Source organism: Musa acuminata, chromosome BXJ3-9 (assembly GCF_036884655.1).
Source record: "Musa acuminata AAA Group cultivar baxijiao chromosome BXJ3-9, Cavendish_Baxijiao_AAA, whole genome shotgun sequence".
In the NCBI taxonomy this organism is placed as follows: Eukaryota; Viridiplantae; Streptophyta; class Magnoliopsida; order Zingiberales; family Musaceae; genus Musa; species Musa acuminata.
The window spans coordinates 37,825,556-37,834,230 of record NC_088357.1 but is presented as its reverse complement, the minus strand read 5'-3'; positions in this window follow the sequence as shown (position 1 = coordinate 37,834,230).

Below are 8,675 nucleotides of genomic sequence, written 5' to 3'. Positions count from 1 at the left end.
ATAGCTACTCACAAATCCGATTTCGCCTCTTCTATGAACATGACCATTATTGGCAAAGATCATGTTTAAGGATTTATTACCAACTTTAAACTTTTCTAGAGTTTCTTTGAGTAGCAAGTTTTCCTTCTCAAGTGCCTCTAAATATTCACACTTAGTGCATGGAGGCAATGAAGGATTATCATGTTTAAGTTTTTCAAATTCATTATTTAAAAGGGCATGCTCCTTTTTGAAACAATTAAACTTTTTGCTCATTATTCTTAATTTATCAAATAAATCATGAAAAATGCTTAAAATCTCATTGAAAGATAAATTTACATCTAATGAACCACTTACCTTATCTCCGATAGTAATTAGTGCGTAGTAGGCAATTTCCTTGTTGTTTTGTTCTTCATCTTCAGAATCGCTCAAGTCATCCTAGTTTGCTTTGAGTACCTTCTTCTTTGGTTATTTTTTCTTCATTTGAGGATATTCACTTTTGAAATATCTCAGTTTTTTGCATTCATAGCATATAACTTGTTCTTTCTTGGGTTCAATTTTATTTTTAGTGTCATTTTCTGATTTATTTATTTTTATGAATTTTTTGAACTTTCTTGTCAAGAGCCCCAAGTCATTATCATAGTCCTCATTACTTGAATTTCCTTTCAAGTAGTCTTCATGAGTTCTTATTGATACATCTTTATTGTTCTTTGGAAGGTTATTCTCAAGCTCTTCATGAGCATTGTAAGTCATTTCGTAGATCATCAAAGACCCAATAGTTCTTCGAGCGAAAAGTTGTTCAGTCCTTGGCTTCTTGAATTATTGTTATTTTAGGATCCCAACTCTTTGAGAGGGATCTTAATATTTTGTTAACAAGTTCAAAATTAGAAAAACTTTTACCAAGTCCTTTTAGACCATTGATGACATCCGTAAATCGGGTGTATATATCTTCAATTGTCTCACTTGGTTTCATCCGAAATAATTCATAAGTATGGACCAAACGATTAATTTTGGACTCCTTTACTCTACTAGTGCCCTTGTGAGTGATTTCAAGTGTATGCCAAATATCGAGAGTCATTTTACAAATAGACACTCGATTGAACTCATTTTTATCTAAACCACAAAATAAGGCATTCATAGCCTTGTATTCAAAGCGAAAGTTTTCTTCTCCAATTCATTCCAATCGTAAATTGGAAGAGAAGACTTTTGAAAACTGTTTTCCATAATGTTCCATAACTCAAAATCCATATAAATTAAAAAAATTCTCATTCTAGTTTTCCAAAGGTGTAATCCACTTGGTTACCAGTGATTAAGTGACCCACTTGGTTACCGGTAAATGTCATCTCTCTTGGGTTTTAAACCAAAATGAGAATAACCCCTTGCTCTGATACCAATTGTTAAGATCAAGAAGGGGGGTGAATTAGTGCAGCAGATAAAAATGATCAATTTAAACGATTCCGAAAAACTTCATACGATGAAACACTTAGTTATATGAAAAACCATTTTGAGAATATGTTTAACTTGAATAAACTTGTAAGTGAGTAGAGAAGAGGGGATTGGATAGTTTGCGATGAAGTAATGTAGCAAAAGTAAAGTACGCACCAAGAGCATGCTAATTTTATAATGGTTTGGTCGTCCTACCTACATCCACTTCTGATTCCTCCTTCGTCGAGGTCACCAATGTTCACTAATGGTCTTCCTTCAATAAGCAAAGTCCAACCATATTTTTTTAGTGCTTTCTCTTTTTCATGGGTTTAGGAGATAACCCTTACAAACCTCACACCTCTTCTTGGATGATTACAAAACTAAAGAGAGGGAGGAGGACTCTTTGCACTTTTACGACTCTTTTATACCCCAACACTTCAAAATTTTTTCTCACTATGATTGCACTTTGTTACCCTTTTATGCAAAAAAGGGTGATGTATTTATAGGCCCTAATGACTTCAAAATTAGAGTCAAAAAGTATCTTATCCTAGGTTTTTGGGGTACTGACAAAACCACTGCCAATATTAGGTGGTACCACAACCTGACACTCTAACACTGGGTGGTACCACCACTTGACAAAGTCTCAGATACTGAGCTTTAGTCGTGCCATCGCCTGACAGTAATAATTGTCGACAGTACCATCACTCAAGTTGGACAGTACCACCGCTTAGTCTTTCGGTACCATCGCTTAGTCTGGGTGGTACCATCGCTTAGTCTGGGTGGTACCACCGCTTAGTCTAGGTAGTACCACCACCTAGATCACTGGGGAGACCGTTCCTTGGGCAGTTCCACCACTGCCGGACAGGATCCAACAACTTGGTTGGACCTTGAATTCGGCCTAAACTAGTCCAATTACTGGCCCAGTTGGCCCTTAACAGGGTTAATGGGATTATCTCCAAAACCTATCCATAATCATGTGCTAACTACTACTTTTAAGGCATGCAATAAATAAAATAAGACTGGTAAGTTTATGTTTCTTCTGGTGAGCTTCCGACGAACTTCTGACGATCTCTCGGTAATCTCCCAGTGGACTTCTGGCAAGCTCCTGGACTTCACGACAATCTTCTTGGTGAGTTCTAATGAGCTTCTTCTTGATCAATTCCGACAACATTTCCGATGAACCTTCAGACTTCCGACGAACTCTCGAACTCCCAATAAAATCTCGATCTTGACTCTGGTACTTCATTTTGCTTTATGCTTTAATCATTATCATAGTTAATTCTGCACACTTTTCTCAATATAATGAATTGATCAAATAATTTATCAATTGATTTTATCATCAAAATTTGAGATTCAACAGCTCTTATGGCGGATGTCTTGAAGAATAAATAGTTTATAGGGAGCAACAAAGTTAAAAAAAATTTTAAATTGTTGTAGAAAAGACTTGTACAAACACTAGCATTAGCATTGCTCCACTTCTTCGAGACTTTTTTCGGATCGACGAAATGAATGCATTTCTACACTACAAATAAGGAAGTGGAATAGATAGAACATTGAATCATGCGACATCACTTATTTTATTCTACGAGATCTTACATAGCCTATTCATGCATAACATGATTCAGGTATGATCATAGAAAATGATCTCTCAAACGAATCGGTCTATCCTCTACTACATAGGGGGCTTATGTGGTGGTTAGATGTGGAGGCACATTTGGTTGTGAATTCCAATAAGGCAGATAAAATAACATATCTGAGTGTGATATTGAATAAGGGTGTCCTAACGTAAGAAGGGGGAGAAATTACTTATTTTAGTAAGAAAATAAGTGACTATAGGTTGGAATATTCAACATATGACAGAGTTGTATATGGTACATAATTTAAACCTTATGGCACTGGAAATGGTATCTTTGTGAAGTTTGTTCTTTATTCATACCATCAAAATTTAAGGTTCCTCAAGGTATAAAAGAAGCATGCCAAAAATTTAATATTGAGATCGAGGATTGGCCGACGAGCTAGATGTTAAAAGTTCATATTTCATATCGAAAGGATTGGATATTGTGTTAAAAGATCAAATGTCATGATGAAGTCAATATACTTAAGGATTTGATGATTTGTTGAAGGATAAAATGATATACCATAGATTTGAATGAAGTATCGAAAGATCAAATAACATATTAAAAATAGTGGATAACATGTCGAAAGCTTTAAATATGTGTTAGATGAGTGATTGATTCATCAAGATCTTAATCGATGTCATTTTATGCTAATTTAAGTCAGTGTTAAGATAAAATATAATCCACTAATGAGATAGATATGCACTATTGGTTCTATCAAGAAGCAAGCCACGATGAGGTCATCACAGCATAAAAATAGTAAACATATATTAATTGGATTGGTATTATTGTTAAATTTTGTCTTCAATCAAATCAAAATATTTTCTTATAAATGATCTGATGCGTAGTGGATTTTAGACAAGCAAACGCATTACGAGGGAACACTTAGGACGCACTTCATTCGACTTGTCATATTATACACGTGGGTTGTTTTCGTTTTAACAAAGAACAAATTATCACCCACGTAACAAACCTATCATCATCGGCTCCACCATCATGTGAGTGCAGATCCATATTCCAACAAAAACCAAAAAAGAAAGGTATTATGACATGTGATGCTCGGCTCCATGTTTTGTATGTATTTTATATCGTATTAATTTTTTATCATAAAGAACTCGTGTCACTTCCGCAGATATTGCTTGATGTCTTCATCCGGTCTCCTTCCTCTGAGTTCCACCTTCTCCCAGTTGTCAAAAACTATTCTTAGAGTGGACTCAACTTTTGCAACTAAACGGTATATTTTAGCTTCAACAGGAAGATGCAGTTTGCGCATGCTATTCACATTTCTGCCAAATCCTCCCTCACTTTTTCTTGGTTATGGTGCAAACATTGCATGAAATATTAATATCAAGTCACATTCACGAAAAAATAGTAGTACTGTGTAATACTCCCAAACTGCCAACCAAACATCTAGATGACTTCCTTCGTATACTCTCTATCTCTGTAGTAGATAAAACAATGATAGATTGTAAAGTAAATTTCTAATCATAAAGTTTGAACAGATAGCATGTCAAAGATTTTGTTAGAGTTGCTTCAGGAAATTTACCAAACAATAATTTTGGTAACCCAATAAAGATAATAAAATAAAAAAATAAAAAAAAATAAAAACATCAAATTTACGTGATTCGATCAATTGACTACATCCACGGATGAAGGAGGCGCAAAATCACTATTATAAAAGGGACTATTACAAATATCTTTGGAAGATGTTCAAATGTCATAAAATACCTGAAACTACTAAACAAAAAAAGCCTAAATCAAACAATTAGGTTTTCTTATGGTGCCTCTAGCTTTAAAGCCCAAACCCTTATTTATAGTTACAATAGGAGATGAAAGCTTGATTTTCTTGATATGGGACTATATGGGACTTGCCAAACTAACAAATCTCCACCTTAGCATGTCCTAACAAAACTTGCTCCACCTTCTTCACAAAAGCCCCAACGGGCAATCACCAATAATGAACACCAACCAAGTCCAAGCACTGCTTAAACTTGTAAACCGGAAGAGGCTTCGTAAGCATATTAGCTGGATTGTCCTTTGTATAAATTTTCTGAACAATGACCTTTCCCTTAACAATGGTATCCCGAATAAAATAAAATTTCACATCGATGTGTTTCATCCTCTCATGATACATCTGGTCTTTAGTCAAATGAATAGCACTTTGACTATCATAATAAATTATAGTAACACCTTAATGCAGACATAATTCGCCGAACAAGCCTCTTAACCATAAGACTTCTTTGATCACCTCTGTCACTACCATATATTCTACCTCTGTAGTAGATAAAGCCACAACAGGTTGTAAAGAAGCTTTCTAACTCACTGTACAACTACCAATGCAAAAAACATAGCCTGTCAAAGATCTTCGTTTATTAAGATCCGCAGCATAATCAGAGTCGACGAAACCAACTAAAGTGTCACGATTTTTCCCAAACTCCAAACAAACATCTGAACTCCCTTGCAAGTATCTGAGAATCCACTTCATAGCCTATCAATGTATTTTACCCCGGCGAGACATATATCTGCTAACCACACTGATTGCTTATGAAATATCTAGATGAGTACAAACCATTACATACATAATACTACCGATGGCATTGGAATATGGAACTTGCACCATATATTCTTTCTCTTCAACTGACTATGGTGACTAAGCAGCAGATAACCGAAAATGGCTAGCAAGAGGAGTACTTACTGGCTTAGCGTTTTTTATGCCAAACCTCTCCAAGACTTTCTTAAGGTAATTTTTCTGGGTCAAAAATAATTTTCCAACTCATCGTTCTTTTTTGATCTCCATGCTAAGAATTTTTTTAGTTGCTCCCAAATCTTTCATTTTAAATTCACCACTCAACTGTATTTTTAAAGTGTGAATTTCTGAAAAATTCTTAGCCGCAATAAGTATGTCATCAACATAAAGTAACAAATACACAAAAGAATAATCAGTTAACTTTCGGAAGTAGACACAGCTATCATACATGCTTCTCATGTAACTATAACCCAATATAAAAGAATCAAACCTCTTATACCACTATCTTGGAGACTGCTTTAATCCATACAAGGATTTCTTTAATAAGCTAACATGATCTTCCTTACCGTCAACTTCAAATCCATGAGGTTGCTCCATGTAAATTTGTTCTTCAAGTTCACCGTGTAAGAAAGCTGTCTTGACATCAAGTTGCTCCAATTCCAAATCATACATGGCAACTAAAGCAAGCAAAACATTAATAAAGCTATGTTTAACAACAGGTGAAAATACGTCATTAAAATCAACATCATGTACCTGACTATAGCCCTTTGCAACCAATCGTGCTTTGTACCTTATATTTTCAACCCCTAGAATACCTTCCTTCCTTTTGAAGACCCATTTGCATCCAACAATTTTCTTACCCGAAGGCGGCTTCACAAGATCCCAAGTTCTATTTCAATGGAGAGATTCAATTTCTTCATTCATCGTAATTAACAACTTTGCGAAATTATCATAAGAAACTGCATCTGAGTAGGTAGTAGGCTCACCAACTTCACTTATTTCTTCTGCAACAGACAAAACATATGCAACCAAATTTGCATATCTTTATGGTGGTCGAATATCTCAACATGGTCTATCCTTGGCTATGGAATTTTGCTCTTCCTTTAGATCATCTTTATCAGTAGACTCGGGACCATCTACTAGCATTCTTTGAGTAGAAGAGTTCGACTTAAAAGTATTTGAACTACCAATCTCAAGCTCCACTTGCTTCTACACACTATCATTTGTACAACTAGTAGATTCCTCTTTGGAAGATAACATAGACAATTTATCAAAAGTAACATCTCTACTGATTACAAATTTTTGGGATTTGGGATCAAAACACCATAATCTATATCCTTTCACCCTAGAAGCATACCAAAGGAAAACACACTTTTTCGCTCGAGGCTCTAATTTTCCTTCATTCACATGCATGTATGCTGGACACCTAAAAATTTTTAAATCAAAGTAATCAATAGGAGTACCTAACCAAACTTCCTCCGGAGTATTAAAGTTAAGTGCTGTCGAAGGAGCGTGGTTGACAATGTAACAGGCCATATTAATCGCCTCTGCCTATAAGTCCTTTGTCAACCCTGCATTTGAGATCATACACCTTGCTCTCTCCAAGAGTGTTTTGTTCATATGTTCAGCCACACCATTTTGCTGAGGCATCATCCTAACTGTGCGATGTTGAATAATTCCTTCATTTTTGTAGAATTCATCAAAGTCACCTTCACAAAATTCCATGCCATTATCTGTTTGAAGCCGCTTAATTTGTTTACCTGTTTGCTTCTTAATCAAAGCCTTCTATTTTTTAAAGGTTAGAAAAATATCATTTTTATGTTTTAGAAAATAAACCCAAACTTTCTTGGAATAATCGTTAATGAAAGTCAACATATACCTAGCACCACCCTTAGACTGAACACGAGTTGGACCCCAAAGGTCTGAATGAATATAGTCAACAGTACATTTCATTTTGTGAACTGTCAAAAAATTAAAGCTGACTCTTTTTTGCTTTCCAAAAATACAGTGGTCACAAAAATCCAATGGCCCAGTACTTTATTCGCAAAGAAGACCCCTTTTGCTCAATATGCTCAAACCTTTTTCACTCATATGGCCCAAACGCATATGCCATAATTTGGTGATGTCAGAATCATACAATGATGATGATGAGACTACAATTGAGCCTATGACAGTAGTTCCCTGCAAAATATATAAGCTACCAGACCTACAAGCTTTTATAACAACAAGAGCACTTATAGAAACTTTCATAACTCCACCTTCAACTGCGTATTTACACCCAAGAGCCTCTAGGGTGCCTAAAGAGATGAGATTCTTTTTTAAATCAGGAATATATCTAACATTAGTGAGCATCCTCATAATACCATCATACATTTTAATTTGGATTGTGCCTCTACCAACAACATCATACGCGGTATTATTACCCATCAAAATAATTCTACCATTACAAGATTCGTATGTGGAAAACAAATATCTATTAGGACACATATGATAAGAACAACCTGAATCTAAAATCCATTCATTTTTAGACCTCGTCCTATCATCAGTAGCAAAGAAAATATTTCCAACATTCTCATCAGTTGCTACACTAGCTTCAACGGACTCAATAGCTTTCTCAATAATTTTTTCCTTTTGCTTTAATTTACTTTTCAATTTAAAGTAATCAATCTTAATGTGTCCCATTTTATGATAATATCTGCATTCAAAATTTCTATGTCTGGATTTAGATCTAGATTTAGATCTACTACTATCAAATTTTCTTTTATCCATTCTATCCCTGACAACCAGACCTTCAATCTGATTCCCTCTACTTTCCCTAGTGATATCCTTGTCTATCTGCTCCTTAGATTTTAGTGTTGATTTAATTTCCTGAACCGAAATTGTTTCTTTTCCATAAACCATAGTATTACGGAAATACTTAAAGGATTGGGGAAGAGAATACAAAAGTAACAGGGCCTTATCCTCATTATCAATTTTTGCATCTATATTCTCCAAATCCATAACTAAGGAATCAAATTTATCAAGATGTGAGAGTATAGATGTACCTTCAGTCATCTGAAGCATATACAAACTCTACTTCAAGTAGAGACGATTCTCCATTGTCCTCTTCATATACAAAGCTTTAAGTTTGT